Raw genomic sequence first — 20,687 nt, forward strand, 5'->3', positions numbered from 1 at the left:
TCCTGGGGAAAATGTTTTGAGACTCTGCTCTTGTTTCTCGTCAAACTTTTGTCCTCTGGTGCTAATGTACATGGTCATTGGAATAGTGAAGGTTAGATTCTTTGTTTTAGACTGCAGGACTAACCAGAACCCTATCTTGCCTGCATCAGTTATCACCGTGCTGTTCCCATGGTAATTTTCCACTCCTCTCATTCCTTCTGCCATTGTTAATTGGAAATCCCAAGACCTTTTACCCAAGTCTCCACAGAACTTGTACCCTCACCTTGTAGGGTTTTGCTTGGTCTCACACTCAGGTCCATAAAAAGAGTTTTATAGATATTTTGGAAAGTAGAAAGAAAGGGGAGAAAAAATTGACAAAGAAATAAAAGAACCCAGAAAGATTCTAGGGGCACCTGGGTAGCTCAGTGTGTTAAGCCTCTGCCTTCAGCTCAGGTCAGCTGGGATAGCACTCCACATCAGCCTCTGTTCAGCAGGGAGCCTACTTCCTCCTCTCTCTCTGCCTGCCTCTCTGCCTACTTGTGATCTCTTTCTGTCTGTCAAATAAATAAATAAAATCTATTCTTTTTTTTTTAAAGAAAGAAAGAAAGATTCTAATCCATGCTACCTGTGTGTCTGGTAGCAGACTTTCAGCAAGTCAGTGTCCTTCTCTGAGACTCAGTGTGTTTCTTCTTAAAATGCTGTCTCAGAGTGCCTTCCAGCTCTAAAACACTATGATTCTAGGACAGGAGGCCAGGTTGTGGTCAGATCTGCAGCCAGTGTCACTAAACTGCCCAACAGTGAGACAAATGCAGGACAGCAGCAGCCACAGATGGGAATTCAGGGAGAAGGAGAGAAATGGTCCATGAATCTTTTACAAGCACTAGTGATACTGACATTAATAATACTTTCCACACGAGAGCCACACTGGAGGGGAATGCCAAGGTTTGGGGAGGAGGCAGCCCTGTTTGGGATGAGGTCTTTTATCTTTGCCTGGCCCTTGAAACAGATGAATCAGCCCTTTCTCTTCAGATTGAGGAATCCACTGTCAATTTCATTACTTTGCATCAGGCTTAATACCCATTTAAGGCTTAATGGCTACAACATTACACTGGATGTAAAATACAGCTTTTAACAGGATAGTTAAAGAGCTGAAGTTTTGCTCTTATCCCCTATATAAAGATCACCCAACATCCAGGCCTCAAGGCTAAAACATTCTCTCTCCATTCCTTCTAAGCTAAATCTGTTTCTACTGATTTCCAATGCAGAGCAGATGTTTATCGATATTTTAAGTTTACAATTAGAGATTGCAGTTTATTTTGCCTACCTTTTAGATAGATCCAGCATTAGACATCATTTAAAAATGTTAGACTTAAGACATCATTTAAAAAAAAATAAAAAGACTGAGGGCAAAACATTTATGATTTTACAAGAGAGGGCTGGCTCCCAGAGTTCACAATGAATGCTTCATGGGGCAAGACACCCAGGAGTTGACCAGTGGCTTCTCCATTATAGGGGGAGAACACTCCAGAGATTAAGTAAAATCAAAATTAGTCCCCTACTCTTTTTATTTGAGCTAGTATGTATGTATGTATGTATGTATGTATGTATTTTTTAAAGATTTTATCCATTTATTTGACAGAGATCACAAGTAGCAGAGAGGCAGGCAGAGAGAGAGGGGGAAGGCTCCCTGCTGAGCAGAGAGCTGATGTGGGGCTCCATCCCAGGATCCCAGGATCATGACCTGAGCTGAAGGCAGAGGCTTAACCCACTGAGCCACCCAGGCGCCCTGAGCCAATATTTCTTAAACCCCCTTTCCCAACAAACCTCTTCTCAGATCTGCTAGTGAATAGAGGAATGTACTGATCTGGGATCATACCTCTCAATTCTCCCATTTCTAATAAAGGAATTTTTGAAATTTCACTATAAAATTGCCTTCTGTAAATACACTTTGGAAGATCACAGGGAAAGTGGTAGGAGGGTAGGAGGGTAGAAGAATGAGTAGCCAATTTGGGACAAATTATTGTTTAGATTGTGCATTACTGATTAAACATGAGTTTAGTTCCTTCCAGACAGGTAGATACAACTACTGCTGTCTCTACCAACCACAGTGCCTGGCACATGGTGGGTGCTCAACTAATCCCTGATACATGAATAAATTGTTGATTATAGAAATTATCTTTGTATGAGTTATACCCTGATACAGTCCCTTTTCATTTAGCTTTGACGTGAGGATTGTAGTTAGGAGGTGGTCTCAGAAGAATAATTGTACATCATGGGCTATATCATGTATTTATATAGTACTTCGTAGCAATATTTTTCAAAATACATTTTTTGGACTGTTAATAGGTATTATTCAGTAAAAAGATTCTTTGTCAAAATTTGAACAGTGAAGTTTAGACTCTTTGTTTTAAACTGCAGAACTTGGGGCGCCTGGGTGGTTCAGTGGGTTAAGCCGCTGCCTTTGGCTCAGGTCATGATCTCAGGGTCCTGGGATTGAGTCCCACATCGGGCTCTCTGCTCAGCAGGGAGCCTGCTTCCTCCTCTCTCTCTCTCTGCTTGTCTCTCTGCCTACTTGTGATCTCTCTCTCTGTCAAATAAATAAATAAATAATCTTAAAATTAAAAAAAAATAAATTGCAGAACTTATCAGAACCTTTGATATTTTGAAAGGGTGTTGGGACTCACCAAGGGAGCCATAAAGCATCAGACTTCTAAACCTTTTTTTGGTGACATCTTTTGTGTAATGACCAAATGAACAGTTTGAGAAACATCAATAGTATACAGAGTATTTTATTTGCATATATCCTTCTAGAACATTTCTTTTCTCCTATCTTTGACTTTAGACTAGTTGCTCATATGTGAATCCAGTGCATAACATGAAAAATGCTCTCAGCACTCTGCTTGTTCAGTGAGTGAATGAATGAATGGGTGGCTATATCAGAATACTGTTCTTAGATGATATAGAGAGTGATATCATCATTACCAATATCTTAGAGAGTTGTTGAGACTTCAAAAAAACCATAGATATTCTCACATGTAATCCTTTCTTGCCATTCCCATTGCCAGTCCCTTCATCCCTTTACCCCCAGCATAAACTACTCATTAACTTTTGCTAATTGCGGTGGCTTTTTCACTAGTCTTTCCACATCTTGTCATGCAGTCCTCCACTCACGTAAACTCCTACAAGGCAGCATTTAACTCTTTTGTTTGCTTGTTTTCCGTACCTGGCACAGCTCCTTACACACAGTGGGACCTCAGCTAATATCTGAGTCAAGGACTCTTCTTAAGTAAAATCCATAAGTGTATCTCTGTTACTGCTTTTCAGGAGAGCAGCACAAAGAGACACAGGCCTTGCCCTAAGGAAGCTTAATTCCAAATGGGAAGCCCAATTATCTTCTAGAACTTAGAAACATCAAATTTACTACTGTGCTACATTGCAGTTTATTAGTGAGTCTGTTCATTTTCTGGGTTCAGTTTTCCCTAAGAAACAGTATTATGCACAGTGGTTGTATCTCCTAGCCAGCCCACAAAAGCCTATTTAACTTGTAATGTGTCTAAAGTCTGATACTAATAGCAGCCCCACGGGTACATCGGCCTCTCCTCTCAGGCCACCCCCGGCCTTAACACTACAGACCTTGCCCTGAGGCAAAGTATGAAGCCGGGATGGGACGGAGCAGGGGCACAGTCTAGCAGCGGTGGATGACAGAGGGGGAAGGAGGGAGGTCGGGGAGAGGTGAGGTCTACTGTGAGCAGGAAGGAGCAGAGCAGAAAGAAAGTGGCCAGGAGAAACTGAGTGAGGGCACTCAGTCTGTGATAGCGCTTCCTGCGTGATGGGAACAATGTGAGGAAACATGTGGCACTTTCGCGGATACATACCTTCTCTGACATTTACTTCTATTAGAAAGTCATTGGAAGGCTACCTGCCTATGCTGTCACAGAGGCGTGCATGATTCTTCCTCAAGTTTTAGGAGAAACTGAGTACATCTACAAGGAAACCAAGGAAAGACTTATTTCAACATGTGAAGGCACCCGCTGTGATATAGACCGCAGTTCACAAACTTAAGTGCCTAAGGGGCCAGGCAGGGCACAGAAATGCAGGATGAGAACAAGAGGAAGGCTGCTGGGGCTTCTGGCCCACTAGCAGAGCACGCGCTCTAGCTAAGGAAGCGGGTTCTGCTTCTCTTCAGCCAGGCATTCACCCAAGGTGCAAAAATCTCCAAATTTTCAAAAGAAGTCATGAACCTGACATTTTCTGTACTATCTCCTGGATTTTATATGTTGACAGCCAATTAAAATCTTTTAAACATTATATAAAGCAAACACACATAGATTTTTTTTTTACCCCACCCATGAAATCTTTGCTGTACAGGGTCGTATTTCACTTAGTGTGCTCCTGAGCGGGGGAGGTGGAGGGAAGAATTACAAACAGAAGAAACTAAATAAATGTATATATACTAATTACACATCTTAACTAAACATATATGTTAACCTAGATATTTATATATTTACCTGATGCAAGAGAAAGGTATATATTCTCAAATTTATCTATTTGGAAAGGATTTCTCCTGTCTGAAATTTGTGATGATCCGTAATTACATGCTAGGACAATACTAAGTTCTTTTTCATCTATTAGTTCTCTTTATTATAATATTTCTCACAATTTTTTCTCTGGAAATTGAATATTTTCTTTGGTTAATATGCATGTTTTACCCATTCCTCCTTAATGGACTCAACTCTGCATGAATAATTTAAATAAAAGAATATGAGTTATTTAAAAAAAAAAGAATTGTGTAGGTAAAAACGTATATTCCCGTTTGATGGACATTAAAATTTCAGAGATGTATTTCCTCAGAAAAAGATGTCTGCACACTTGAAAATCAAATTTCTGGGAATTGTTGATATACACATTTCAAGGAGCAATTGCCAATTTCTGATAAAATTTTAACAATAATACACCAATCTCTATTATGTTTAATTGCTAATACCTTTACAACCCAAGGTAAAATGGCTCTGAAAACTGAGGAAGTTTTCAACAAAGGACTGGGATACTTGTGGACAGAAACTCACATCAGCATTTCTGAAGTCCTCCCCAGCACAGGGCCAATGCCATCCTCCACAGAGCATCACAGCACTGTGTCTTTGCAATTCTCTATCTTTTTACATTAGCCCTTAGGGTCACTCACCCCGCATCCAGGGCCCTAAAAGGTTTCTGGTTAGTCTCTATTCACCCTTTGATAGTGTCTCCCAGCATGAAAGTTGTTTTGTGGGTGGTTTTCAAAGATGTATTTCGAAGATGGTCAAAGAGAACAGCCATATCCATCTCACAAGGCAGAGCTCTATGCTCTGTATGGTGGACGACTGGGTGGACGAAAGCACAGCATCTTGCCTGGATTTAGATGCTGGGTTCTGGTTCTAGAGCTTCCAGTGCAAGCATGGGCAGGTCACTCACACTCTTTGTGCTTTCATGTCCACATTACCAAAAAGCTACCCATCCCACAGGTTGTTATGGGCATACGAGGAGATCATGCTCAAGCATAGCACATAATTTTGTCCTCAGTGGGTGGTGACCATTGTGATCATTCATTCTGAGTCATATCGTTAGCATCAAAGGAGAGTACAGCCTCTCCTGTTTGGTTCTTCCTCCATTCACCCTTAAGATCACACTAGTCGAGGAGCAGGAGATAGATCAGCACCCAACTGTGCTATGGGTACAAACTGTAGGCATTTGTCCTTAAAATGAGAGGTATTCCATGAGTCAAGATTTCTTACCATTTTATCCGGGACATAGTTGTCTCCAGACCAAACGTAACAGTTTTTCTTGTCTCTGGGCATCTTCAGGGTTGATGATTTAGCCACAGTATGTCTGCTCTATGCTCAGATCCATCATCAGACTTTCTAGGGAACAAGAGGCTTTTAAAGGACAGAACATGTTCTTCTGTCTTGTAGTGCCTGGCTTGACACTATAAACAAAAGGTACTAATAAGTTGCTTTTTTAGCAAGGAAAGTACTCATTTTGATTGAAATATTCATCTGAAGGATGAATTAATACTTTCATTTCATCAAAGCTGGCTTTGACCAAAGGAATGAATTGTTGTGCTGAATGCAGAGAAAGAATGGTTTAAACAAACAGCAGGAATCCCTTGCACAAAGCCATGTTGAAATGAATGGGAAGAGAGCCAACTTTTTTTGGGAATCCCTAGAGTTCATGTCCACAAAGCTTGATGCAGTCTGGCAGATGAGGACAACTCTGGTTGTCTTGGCTGGAACTGGATGCGGCTTGTCATCCTCTGCCAAGGGGCAGTTAGGATAACACATGAGCCCCATATAAGGCCATACCTGTCTCCCTTCTGAGCAGAGGCTGAGCTCTTTCTTCAGACACTGACACATGGCAGCATCTCAGCCAAAGGCCTGACTCTCTGGTCTACCCAGTGGGACTTTCAAGGCTACTGTTGCCCTGACTTCAAGTATAAAGGGCCCCAAAGTCAGTTGGAAACCAGATTTCTAAAGCTGCTCTGCTTGTGTTCCCTCATTCCCATAGCAGTGAGTATTCCTGCCCAGAGGCTCCTAGACACGGCACATTGAACCACAGCCCTTCCAGCTATTAGGATTCCGACTTGCCTTTGTTTCTTGGCCAGACTGTCCTGGGGGTGAAAAGGAAGGGCAGATGTGTCAATGAGGAACCGGTAGCAGCAGCATGTGCTGCTGGTTAGAGTTGTTGGCATCTAGATCCCTTTTTCTGTCACCCCGTTGCCTTTAGACCTCAAGACCCTGACCGGTCCTGTTCTCCTCCCTGAGTTCTCCCTCTCTCATCAATTCTATCCCAGATTGTTGTCTCCACACGTGCATTTTGATGGTGGCTAACAGCAAAAGACTTTTCTTTCCTCTGTATCTGTTCTGATACTACTTAATGCAGAAATGCTTCCCAGGGCCTTGGAAAGAACAACCATCCTTTTAGGTCCCAGGCCAAATCCCTCCACCCAAACGGATAAAGCAGCTTCTCAGGCTTCTACAACCAGAGCTTCTTCCCCCCACCACTTCCCACCACCACACCGCCCCCAGTAGCCTTCACACTCCTAGCCTTGGCTGCCTCCCCAGTGGCCCAAGTCTCCTGCTTCCATCAGAGGAAAGAGTAGGTGCACTTCCCTCAACAACTGTTTGCTTTCCCCCGGCCTGTGGGAATCAGAGGTTGGGGTAGGAATTGATAAAAGCGAGCATTTTGCCATAAAAAGAATCTAAGAGGGCAATGGAAGGCCATCCGTACGATTCCCCAGGCTGTCTGTCTTTGAAAAGGAAGATCTGGTCAAACCTACAGAACTTGCTGCCTCTGGAGTTTACTCTTTATTTCACTCTGTGCAGCACGTCCTTGTGTATGAATTAAAGATTAAAGGCAACTTAACCTGCATTTTGCTATATCTCTATATACAGGAGAGGAAGGGAGGGAGGGAGTGTGTGTGTTCAGCATGATCTCCTGGTTCTAAAACCAGAGTAGGAGAAGGCAGACTAAAGGTGGTCCCTTTCCAACCAGCCACTCCTTCATGCAGTGACCTCTGGCAAGTCCTTGAACTAGGCTGTGCCTCCATTTCATCAACCGTAGAATGAGTATTGTGAGGCCTGCTTAGACCACCAATGTGTCCTCTGCCCCAGTCTGTGGGTCTCTGAGTGCAGGTGACATCATTAGAGCACTGACCATTTGACACAGGCCACAAAGCATGAACTAGCTCTCAGTGGAAACCTCAGCATTTGGCCCCACCCTGATTTTGAAATGAAATTAATTGGGGGTGGTACTAACCTGTAATCCCACATGCTTCTAGTCACTGAGCATAGTAGCTACCTTCTGCTAACCTTTGGAACAGGGTTTCTAACCTCAGCACAACAGACATTTTAGGCTAGGTCATTTTCATCGTGGAGAGATAACAGCATGGGTGTGCGTCATTGGCTGTCTAAAGTACAACACAGATGCATGGGCTCATGCAGTGCCTTTCTCAGGAATTCGAAGGTCACCAGACAATATAAACCAACTTCAACAAAATTTCAAGAAGACAAGACTGCAGAAAGAATGTACATTTCCAAGTCATACTCTGTGATCTTGTCCACATGTGTTCTTTATGGCACTAATGTCCTGTTGGTACAAATCATGGATCACTGACCCAAAGAAAATACCATCCTAGAGCCCTAGAGTTGTCCTAGCATCTTCTGGGCACTTTGTTTTTTGGGCACAGGTAGGATGAGTGCAGGAAAGTAGTTTACAGATGCGTATGGACTGAGCGTACCCATTTGGCTCAGGTCTGTAGTTAAGAATCCATAGAGTAAGTGTTGAGCAGAATTTATTGCATTCCGTATGAACATATGAGCTTGGTGCAGCCACATGACGCTATTGGTGTCTGCCTAAATGAAGATGTCTTGTGGATGAGACTTCTTAAATATCAAATAGTAAAAAGGCAGGAACAGGCCCTAACAGTGGACACTATTATCTGTGGTCATCTGAAGTTGTCTTTAGGTCTAGCAAGGTCCCAACTGGTCCTGCCTGAACTATAATTCTGTGCTAGCTCCTCTGGCAAGAGGTTTTATAGGTAGATAAGGTGATGGCTCCAGTATTTACCAAAAATCAGTCAATAAGTTCTAGGTCTCCAACCAGAATCACTGGTAATTGTCAAAACGGAAAGAAAGGGTTCTTGGTGCCTAGATGGGGTTGACTCTGAAATGGAATGATCATTCAGGGTGCTCTTTGCAGCTGACACTTGTCAAAGCATCTGGCAGGGCATCCTGAGGCCAGCTTGGCTGTCCACATGTTTTGGCTTTGCTGCCTCCTCCTAGAAAACAGGGAATGTATATCTCCTCCCCCCTCCCTATAGCTTGCACCCCTGCAGACATCTACACGGGATGACTCTTGGAAACCACATTCCTGAGAGGAATTGTTTGTAGGGCACTTTGCAGCCTCCCCTGGAGCCAAGAAAAGATTTACATTTTGCTGTCCTTGTTCAACAGGTCCCAGTCATTTCCTCTCCTTTCAAGAAGATTCCAAATGAACATAAATCTCACCCCAGCTCTGACAGACTCCAGTCATCTGTTTACCAAAATAAACTTTAAGCATACATTGAAAAATAATTCCTAGTGAAATATGCATCCCCATGGCATTCAAGTCTGGTATTTAATGTCTTTTTTATGGTTAATAATGCATCAAAAGCATCCCCAGTCTGAAGCTGTCATTACATCACATACATGATGTGCAGGGCCCATTTCAATGACTAAAAAAACTTGGAACCCATTTTTATTCTTTAAAAAAAAAAAAAAACTAATGTATAATTACAGTGGCCTGTTTGCTTCTTTGTGTATTTCTTCTTAATAAATCTACTGCTTGATGAGATCAAGCTGCTGAAACTACCTGGAGAGATTCTTTGCATTGTACAGATAAAGAGGCATGCTATATAAACAACTCCAAAATCCCCTCATTAAAACGGGGTTCTGTTTGAAGAGCACCCTGGTCTTTTTTTTCTTTTTTCTTTCTTTCTTTCTTTAATACTGGTTTATTAAAAAAAAAAAAAGAAGAAGAAGAAGAAGGAAAGAAAGTCATCCAGGATTGTATAATAGAATACAGCTAAGCCTTGTCCTTCTTGGTAGATATAGAAAAAAATAGAGTATTTGAACCAAAATATTGACATTCATTTTAATTCCAGCCTCCTAAAGTTTAAAAACCACCAGGAGAGCCCCATTTGCCTTCTGTTAATGCAAAAGGAGCATTGCTATAGAAGTCTTAGTTCATTTCCTATCTGTGTGGTCGCTGGTGCTGAGAACGGCATGGATGGGAGAGACAAGGGCAGTCAGAAGCATCCTTCCTGCGTCATCAAGAGCCTCATCTCACCCTTCAGGTGTAAGAGCCCCAGCTCCCATCCCTGCTATGTGTAATGACCACATTTATGACCAGAAGTGATTTCTTTGCCACCGTGGACCATTTCCAATGGCCTGAGGATGATGTGACTCTGTGGGAGCAGCCAGCTTGTAAGTGCTTAGAGGTTGGGCAGTGTCTGCTTACCTTGATTTGTGGCTCTGAGGACCAAGTGAGATAATTAGATAATGTATGTCATTTGCTCTGGATGGCCATGCACCTGGGAGACACTCAGGAAATGGCAACGGTCAGGATTTGGAGGGGCAGTAGAGCAAGCAACCAGAGCATGGCTGTGGGCTCAGATACTCTGGGCTAGGTGGCTCATTCCTCGGCTCTGAAACTTAGTTTCCTTGTGTGTAAAATGAAGATTATAGTTGCTGAGAGACTAGATCTTAAATATTCTCCCCACAAAAAAAAAAAAAAAGGAATTGTAATTATGTGACATGGTGGAGTTGTTAGCTAAGGCTATGGGAGTAATCATTTTGCAACATATAAATGTCTCAAATCAACATATTGTACACCTTAAAGTTATACAACCTTATGTGTCAATTGTATCTCAATAAAGCTGGAAGAAATGGTAATAATAGTACCTACCTGCTCTCTTACATAAGTATTATGATGTGGACCATGAGCTAATATGTATTAAGTGTAAAATACTTAACAACACCAACAGCAATAGCTATAGTGAGCCCTATAATTTGCGAATACTTAGGTTATATACTATGACAGTCAACTTTGTGGCCCCTTCTACTTACTGTGTTTAGCGAATGCTGGACAATTCAGACCTATGACACAGCGTTTGAATCAAGACTCATCTTAGAAATCCTGAGAGCTTTTCCTCCCCTGGAGCTGTGGTCAACACCTGGTTTAGGAAGTAGGTAAAGAAGTAAAGGAGAGCTTCTTTTGTGACTTGCAGATCTTATGTTTTGGATGGTTAGTTCCATGAAACCTTTACAATCCACAGGATGTAGGTTGAATTCATGCCTTCTTTTGTGCCTGGTAGAGGACCCTCTGTCCAAATACTAAAGTTTGGCTTTGTCCAAGGCCAGCTGAGAGAGAGTGGGGGTGGTTTGGAGGGGTGGAAGCTTCCCTCAGGTGGGGCTAGCTTTCCCCAGCCCTGAAAACCCTTGACGTTGGCTCCTCGGCTGCTCCCCAAGGGACAGAGCACTTCTGAGACTAACCCGGAAAGCTCCCCTGGCACAGGGAGGAGTTTTAATTTTTTTTTTTTTCTCTTAGCATTCTTCTAAGATCTCCACTGTGGGATTCCCAGTGGGACTCCTAGTCCCCTAAAACTCCTTGGGGAGGGGGGTCCTGGGTGGCTCAGTGGGTTAAGCCTCTACCTTCAGCTCAGGTCATGATCTCAGGGTCCTGGGATTGAGTCCCAAGCAGGGAGCCTGCTTCCTTCTCTCTCTCTCTGCGTGCCTCTCTGCCTACTTGTGATTTCTCTCTCTGCCAAATAAATAAATAAAATCTTTAAAAACAATAACAACAAAACTCCTTATGAGAGTTTTTCTTCTACCTTTGCGTGGAAAGTAGCATACTGATATTCCAAACCGAAGCAACAGGCACTCTGCGTGCCACCCGGAGCCCAACATTTTGGGCAGTCTGTTTGTCTGGCTTATTCACCCCTCATCTCTTCCTCACCCTCCACTGTAACTCTGGTTTCTGGGCACCCCCCTCCCAGGGGCTGACAGGCCTCACCATCTGGAGATAAATGCTGCGGGCACTCCTTTTCACGGGTGGTTTAAGAAGTTACCATTTGGGTGTGTTAGCCACTGGCTTCTTTTCAGCTCCCCAGCACCCCCGCCCACCCAGTTCAGATCCTTTCTTGGCTTCCCTATTGTCCGACTCCACGGTACTTTTTAAAGTGTCAAAGCAAATTTGTGTTTCCAGTAAAAAAGCACCTTTCGCTTTTTGCTTTTTTTAATTGCATGTGACCCTCGTGATTCTAATTCCCACGGAAAACTTAACTGTATCTCCAAGAAAAGGCACACGTGCGCGCGCACACACACACACACACACACACACACACATGCAGCCAGCAGATGCCCCTGCGCCTTCACACACCCTTGCAGACACACAATTGCATATCGCAAAGCAGGCTAACGTTGATGCATCCAGGTTGGAAATGACAGGATATTGTGGAGGGCCAGTCACTTAATGAACCCCTGCGGGACCAGTCTTGGTTACTAACAATTTCTCTCCAATTCATCAGGCAGGGGAATCACAGCCCTCAGTGTTTCACTCCATCACGTCCCCCCACTGCCCCCTTCTTTCTGCTCTACACAAACAAACCAATTATAGCAACAGATATAAATTGGACCCCTTTCCTGAAAATGCTCCCTCAACCTTTTTTCTGCCCTTCCTTACTCAGCTTCAACCAGCCTGCTCCCCGAGTGGACTGGAGGCCCCCAAATGCACACTCATGTACACACACACACACACACCCGTGTGCGTACATAGGCATACTCAGGTATATTCTTTGTCCTGTAATCTTCACATACTTACTGTTCTTTGGTCCAGCATGGGTTCAGTGGTCTTTTAGCCCCTTCATCTACTATCTCATAAAATGCAGATTTAGAATCGCTTTTTTTTCAATTTTTGTACTTTCTTTTTATACATCGGCCAGCCTCCCTCTGTCATACCTTGGGGTAACGTCCTCATTTATTCTTGGACAATGCCTTGTGTAACTTGTATCAATATTAATTCTGCCCTCCATCGAAGTTATCAATTGGTTAGTTAGCTTAGAGGCTTTGTATAAAGACTACTTTCAGCTCAAATACAATTAGAATTAAAACATCTGATTTACAAAGGTTTACATGAAGTGAGAAGTTGTGTAGTTTGGACTTATGCCATTGTAAGATAGCAAGATGGTTCATTGCCTCTGCAGGAGTCCCTAGCCCACTCCTGGTTGTGAACCATTCATTAGAGGTCTTCAACAAATTTAGCACAGAAATTAATAGTAAGAGTTTAGAAACTTTTATAGTAATCTGCCATTGCTGCAACACAGAAGCAACATTTTTTTGGTCCTAGTAATTCATGTTTTATACATTTTACAGAGGGTTAGTCTAGAAGGATTAGAGGTGAACAATAACAGTGACAGAAGGGTATTCTTCCCCACAAAAATTTGAGAAGCAGGTTCTTGATCATTGTGAAGATGTTTAAGTTCACATAGATTGACAAAGGGTCCCTTTGAAAGATTAACTAATTGGGGCACAATTACATATTTGCTTATAGAGCTTTAACTGTTTGAGTGGACAGTATGATCAAAAGAGGGCAGATAGAGTTAAAGCCCAGAGGCTTCTTAATAGAGATTGCAAAGAAATGAAGATAAACTTAGTCTGGCCTTAATGTAGGTATGTGGGAATTGATGACATTTTTGCGGTGACTCTGTTTTGAAAGAACTTTTGGGAAATAAATCTATCATGCTTGGATCCTAGAATGGTGAGCCCATATCCATATTCTATAGGGGGACTCTTTTATAATGCTGGAATCAGGTTACCTTACTAACTTGTCTATTAAAAGCTTGATGCTTTTGTTTTTCAGAGGCGGATATTCTTAGTTCTTTGCCATCTACAAATCTCCATGGAGTCAAAACCTTGTTATTACAGGGATCTCTATACCCAAGCTTCCACAGAGATGTACAAACATTTCAAAGAGAGACTTTTGTTCCCTCTGGCATGAGGAACAATTACCCAATTATCTAAGTAGAATGATAGGTGTCTATGACAGATTGTAGGCTGGAGACATTTTAGAAATAATAATAACTTGCATTTGTAGTACACTTTCCCATTTACAAAGCAGGTCCACCTCTATTAATTCCCTTGAGCTCTGAGTTGGCCAGCAAGGGAAATCAGGCAGAGTTTCTCACCTCCATTTTAAGGTGGGCATCTGTTACCTAGAGTTCATCTGCTCCACTGCTTGTGTGTGTCTATCCAGATACTGCCCAAGGCCTGAGGAGATGCCAAGGAAATGGAAAGAACCTCTCCTTGCAGTCATTTTACATTGTGTAACTGGAGGAGAGCCTGTCAGGGGGACACTGGGAGATTCCAACTGTCCTCTGGGTTTTGGGGTTTTTTTTTTTTTTTAACCAAATACCTATGGGTGTTATTGGCTGGACTGTGACTGGAGGCAGCCAGGGAAAGGGAACACCAGGCATTAAAAATGACAAAGCACTTTCATTTGTGAGAGCCATCCAAGGAAGGTGGAAATGAACATATTTTTCTGAGGGGAAGCAATTTCACAAGCCCTGCCTGTGTACAGATGAGCAGGACAGTGAAGGGGTGCAGGATGGCCTCTGACATTCCTGGGGAAATGTGCATGATTGATGTTTTCTCATGACGTGGGCTGGGAGGGAGTTTTATGCAAAATTCAGAGAAGGAGAGAAACCCCAGCCTCTGCCCTCCTTCCTTTCATGAGGGCCTTTCTTGAACTGGAGACGGCCAGATGTGGCCAGAGAGCAGACCCAGAATTAGGCAGAGGTGACGAGATCGTTTCTGAGGGTAGTTAGATGAACCAGACCTAGCCAAGCCTTTTTGCCGGAGAGGATAATGTTTCCTCCAGGGAAGAACACAAGGTAATAAATGGCTTTTGCAGCAATTAAACACAAGAGCAAAAGGTGAGCCTCCGACTCTGTGGTGCCATCGTTTTTTTGTTTGTTTGTTTGTTTGTTTTTAAGAACAACAGCAACAATGACCATGAAGCATGGATTGGGAAGAACCATTCCCCTAGCCTGGACGCGGGCAGCTGTCTGTTTTTTCTCTTGGTGAACTCTTCACAGGAGCTCCTTGTGGGTTTCACAGATCGACGTTCCGTAGGAGCTCAGAGAGTCCCAGTCCATCTTGCATTTGCTAAAATGCATTCAGAATCACATTATTATAGATTATGCAAGATTGGAACATGGTTGAGATGAAAAAGTAGCCCTTGATGCTTCTGAGAGAAGGAAGTCAGACTGACCCCTTGGAGACCAAGCTGCTGACTCTTTGTTTTTCCACAGATCTATTTGCCTGAGGGAACAGTTCAGCTATTCCTTCCTTTTAATTCCTGTCTTATGGGAGATGTGAAAACATGAAGCAAGGAGAGACTATCCCCTGCAAACTCGCGTCACATACCAACAGCACTCCCCATAAGCAAACATGAGTGGGCGCATGCGTGCGCACGCACACGCGCGCACACACACACACGGAGTCAAGGTTTTAGAACTTGGCTTAGATGGGGCTGCTTGCTTATGGGAAAAAGGGCTCTAGAATTGGAGTTCAGGAAGGCAGGGACTAACTGCTACTCTGATTAACTGTGTGGCCTTACAGAAATCATTTAATCTCTCTGGGCCTTCATTTCCTCATTTGAAAAAAAAAAATGAGGCTTTGGATTTGATAACTTTTGTGATTCCATACAGACTCAACGTTCACTGACTAAGTGAAGCCGTTTCTAAGTGAAAGCCTCTTTCCAGAAGGCTCGTGAGTTGTGTGTGTGAGTGTGCGTGCACGCACACCTTCACGTACACGTGCTGGCATCCTAGCTGTGCACAGCAGATAATACAAGGACTGCATTTTGTTCCCGCCCAAGTTCAACCTCTGTGGATGTGCTCTCTGCAGTCTACCCCTCCCCCTGCCTTCTGTGCACTCTTGATGGCCCCGTTCTATCCAGACAGCTATGGCTTCTGAAAATCGTAATTAGAGTGAGGCTGGCATGACACATCTCTCAAATCCCAAACACCAGTGCAGACCAGCACTCGATTCCTGTTGGAGGCAGTCGAGGTAAGCACGGCCCATTCGAGCGTGCCGGGAGATTGGCTCTATGCTCCAGTGCACCGTAGCATGTCAATACTCCTGAATAAACTAATCAACCCATTTGCACCTTCGTGAAAACGCTCCTTGGAGGCAGTAGTGACAATACCAACATTGAGTAGGGCAGAAAGAGGGAAAATAGTTACAAAGACCAAACTCGCTGCTTTTGTCCACAAGTGGGGGCGAGCTTAGAGAGAAGTCCCAGGCATCTGGGTTCCCTCTGCTTTCTTGCCCCGGGGCCATGGGTCCACCTTGATGCTTCTACCAGCACCCCAGAGGGAAGAAATTTCCCAATTCCCCAGTTCTTTTGCAGCTACTGTTTAGTAGAAGCAATGCTGTCTTACCTTTCTAAGGACTCATTCTACACAAAGCTGGACACTCAGGTTCCAAACTTTCCCTTTGACTTTTTCCCCAGGGCTGCTTAAGACCCGCTACTGGTTACCATCTGTGTAATGATTGCAATGGACTGATGCTGGTTCAAGGTTGGAATGTTATAAGAGTTCCTGGCTGAGGGGATGATGCCCCTGTGTACTATTAATCTTACGCCATGTGGGTCAGCTAACGGAGGAGTGAGGTCCTGGAAGTATGCACTCATGGCCTCTAGAGACCCCATCCCACTCCTCTGATGAGGCTGTGTCTCCTGCCCCCCTAAAACTGGAAGGGCTCAGAGCTGTCCTGATAAACTGGCTCTCAAGTTTTACCAAAAAAAGCCTCACTTTGAAGAATTTGCTGATGTCTGTGGTATAAATGCTCCCACTGTGACTCCCCCAATAATGGCTATAGTTAACAACTGGCTCGCACAATTCTTGAAAATTTAACCACCAGCTCTCAGGAGCCACAGGCTGGCCCCAGCATCCTCCTGAAAGGGAATCCCATGATGCTAATTAGAATTACCAACAGTGGCATGGTCTTCTTCCTTCCCCTAGAAATCTGATGGGTTGTTTATTCCAGGGTTTAGTAGAGAAATACTAAATGTGTGCTCAGCCAATTCTACTTTTCCCTGGACTCCTTCTCTTCCTTCTCCATTTGCATTCCCTAAAAGGAAAAATCTTGGCCCAGGACTTTATTATTATTATTATTTTAATTTACTTCTTATAGTGGGGAGGGGCAGAGGGAGACAAAGAGAGAGAATCTTAAATAGGCTGCAAGCCCTACACGGAGCTCCAAGATCATGACCTGAGCCCAAAACAAGAGACACTTAACTGGCTGAGCCATCCAGGCACCCCTAGGCTCATGACTTTAAATTCCATATATTTGCTGAAGACTCCCTAAATTATCTCCCCTGAACCCAGACTCTTCAATTCACCCTGTAATAGGCATCTCAAAGTTAGCCCTTTTACAATAAGTCTCTCAATGTCCTTGCCCCCAAAATCTTCTCTGCCAGTCTTGCCTAATTCAGTAAATGGCACCACTGCTTGCCCACTCAAGATAAGAACTCTCTTTCACCCTCCACATCCAGTCTGTCAGCTAGACCTGTTGATTTTATCTCCAAAACACATCCTGAGTCCAACCATCTCTCCCATCCCACTCCTGACATCTTGGTCCAGGCCACCGTCATAGCTCACCCCTGCACTCTGACCATAGCCAAAGTCATTATCAGTCTTCAGTCAAGGTCTAGGCACAGACATGGCTCACACTTCCTTCAACCTCCTGCCACCAGCAGTACTCCTCCACGTGGCCGTCCCTAACTACACATGAGGCTGGGAAACGTAGCCTGTCCATGTGCTGGGAAGGACACCTGGGCACTTAAACTGCATCAAATGAATGAACAACAACAACAAAGAATCTTCTAGTCTAGCAGGTACACATTTCAGTGTTCCCTGGTTGGAAGCTATCAAAACTGCAAAAAGAGGTTGGGAAGGTCAATTAGGGCTCTCTCCAGCATGATCCTGTGTGTCACACTTGCACCACAGAAGACATTCATAAATAAACCAGCCTTCAGTCATCACAGGATGGACACATTTTCCATCCTTTCCTCCCTGTGAGCCTCTCCCCATCCTAGAAACTGGAAAGGAAGGGAGAACATGCCCACTGGGAGGCCGACAGTGAAAACTCTCTCTGCCCCATTTTCAAACTCCCTGTCTTCTTCTGAGACCCCTCAGCCACTTCTCCCCAACTTCAACACAGTACTGCATCCCTCTAAGGCCCTGTCCTATTTATTTCAGGTAGGGTGATGATTGTAAAAGAAGGAAAGAGAAAAGCAAAAAAGAGTAAGCTGTTGATTTCCTCTAAACCTTGTCAAAAGCTTACCTCTACCAAACACGACCATGTGAGCTCATTTAACTGAGTCCTGTGGGACAGCTGGTATGTACAGAAACAAATCTGAAGATGCCTTATATATCTGCACTCAGGGTGGGAAACGGGTTTGTTAGTGGGATGTCTGTGGTGACTTTTGCACATCAGGACCCTTATTCTGCAGTGAAGTCCAGTCTTTAGGCCTTTTCAGAGGATTAATCACATAATCACTTATGAAAGAAAAACATTCGGCATCCTTAAATAGGAGTATAGGAGCTTTAATAACTCAGAAAAATAATCCATTTGGTGATAGTGATAAGACCATTAACAGTGACTACATACTAGGTACTGGGAATAAGATTGTGAGAATTCAGAATTTCTTAAGAAAAAACTCATATAGCACAGTGTAGGGTTCTCAGTCTCGATCCTGTCTGCACTTGGGGCCAGAGCGTTCTTTGCTGTGGTGGTTGTCCTCTGCGTTGTAGGATGTTATACTGTATCCTTGGCCCCCACCCGTTAGATGCCAGTAGGACTGCCATCCCCAAGAGTGACATATAAAAATGTCCCCAGACAATACCAATGCTCCCTTGGGGTAAAATTACCATCACTGAGAACCACACTCTAGTGAGGAAGTCCATGGTCTTTGGGATCAGATCTGGGTTCAAGTCCTAGCTCTACCCACTGTTAGCTTCAAAACCCAGGGAAATTTCTTTGTCTTTCTGGGCCATGGTTTCCTGATCTGTCAAGTGGTTTTGTAAGAGAATGGCATGAGATAATGAATATAAGATGGCTGAGGTCAGTGTTTGTTGCATAGAAGTAAGCTTCTGGAAATGTTATCTAAAGGGTATGATGCAGTTTCATTTGCTCTGGGACCAGTTAAAGTTTCAGTTAGTATAACATCTAGACAGTTATTTATCATGCCAGTTTTGAAAATTTCAATAGGTTTTGTATGCCTTTGTAAACAGATCTGTTCATGTCTCTATTTGTGTAATTTGAAATATTAAATAGGATATTAGTAGAGTTGGTGGCATAGAGATAGAAACAGCTAAAGAATTCTTGTTCTTAATTAACAATTCAGTATTTTCTAGCACTTTCCTTTGTAACAGTTCTTTGCCCCACTGGATTTCGTGGTGACTCCCATTACAATATGTTTTCCTGCAGGAAAACATATTGAATGTTTTCCAGAACATATTAAAACATAAAACATATTCATGTTTTCCAGAAATCAGGTCCCTACCTTCTTTAGTTTATTCATTGTGATTGGAGCTGGGAAGTAGCACAGAGTGTCAGAAGGTTCACATGAGAAGGGACATGTCCTTCCAGTAGAAACTGGAGTTTATCCTCCAATGACTTTCAAGTTGTGAATGGCTCCAATTACATTACATATGCATTCACTTCTGCTTCCAATTCAAGATTGTAACTTTGGTAACAAAGGAATTGGCATGTGAACAGCCGGCTAGATTCAAAGCTGTGAATGTCAACTTTGTGTGGAGGAAGGGAGAGGGCCAGGAGTGGCAATATCTGATGGTGAAATACTGCAACAACCATTAGGGCCAATCATTGCACTGTGGGGTTGGTCAAGTACATATTGACAAGTGATGTGCTGATTTTGTCAAGGAAATGTTAAGCTTAAATTAGGGGGATAGGAGGGAAAAATAGGAAGCAAATTACATTTTAAGAAATTATGTGAGGTAGAAAATTACGAAAAGATCTGAGAAGAATGATAATTTTCTGATACTTTAATGGAAAAAAACCAAGAATGATCATTAGAAGTAGTCTCAGTTTTCTGTATCCCAGCATACTATATGTTACTAAGAAAGCAAACTTGAAAGTTTAATGCAGGTACAAAGATGCTCTGTGAGACCTAAAAACTAAGCAGTAAGGCATGGAACCCGAGAACCAATGGGTTGAAATGTAGTGGAGAATGTGTATCTATGGGTAAACAGAGGAAGAAAGGGAAGGAACATCCTTATGAGAAGTGATACCCTTTTGGGAAAGAAATGGAAGTAATGTCTTATCATTCTCCTCTGGACAACCCAAATAGATCTCTTGGCTCGTGTTTTGTTGTCCATGACTCTGAACTTCACATATATAAAATGCACCCTTCCACATATGCTGCATCTCTCCTTCTGTTAAAAATATACTTCCTGGGGTGCCTGGCTGTCTCAGTCAGTGGAGCATACAACTCTTGATCTTGGGGTTGTGAGTTTAAGCCCCAAGTTGGGTGTAGAGATTCCTTAAAAATAAATCTTTAAGAAAAAATACACATCATGGAACATTCTTGGCCTCCTTGTTCAGCATTTCATCTACTAGAAGGTTAAGGCAAAAGAGTAACTGCCAATTCTGGACTTAATTCTAATAAATCTAGAGGGGCTGATGAAGAAATCAATTTATGGAATACATTTCAATATGAGTTTTAATTTTTTAAATTTAATCTTAATTTTATCAGTTATTCATACACATAGTTTTTAGATATACACTCGTTCCCAAAAGTCACCCACCCAGTGCCTGTTCGCCAGAGATAAACCCTCAATTCCTTTAACTGAGACTGTTAGGAATTTATCTCCACATCTCTAAATACCACTTTTAAAATTTCTCTTTCATGGGGCGCCTGGGTGGCTCGGTGGGTTAAAGCCTCTGCCTTCAGCTCAGGTCATGATCTCAGGGTCCTGGGATCGAGCCCCACATTGGGCTCTCTGCTCGGCAGGGAGCCTGCTTCCTCCTCTCTCTCTGCCTGCCTCTCTGCCTACTTGTGATCTCTGTCTGTCAAATAAATAAATAAAATCTTTAAAAAAAATTTTTTTT

This window comes from Mustela putorius, unplaced genomic scaffold (assembly GCF_011764305.1).
Source record: "Mustela putorius furo isolate JIRA1106 unplaced genomic scaffold, ASM1176430v1.1 tig00000174_pilon_pilon_pilon, whole genome shotgun sequence".
In the NCBI taxonomy this organism is placed as follows: domain Eukaryota; kingdom Metazoa; phylum Chordata; class Mammalia; order Carnivora; family Mustelidae; genus Mustela; species Mustela putorius.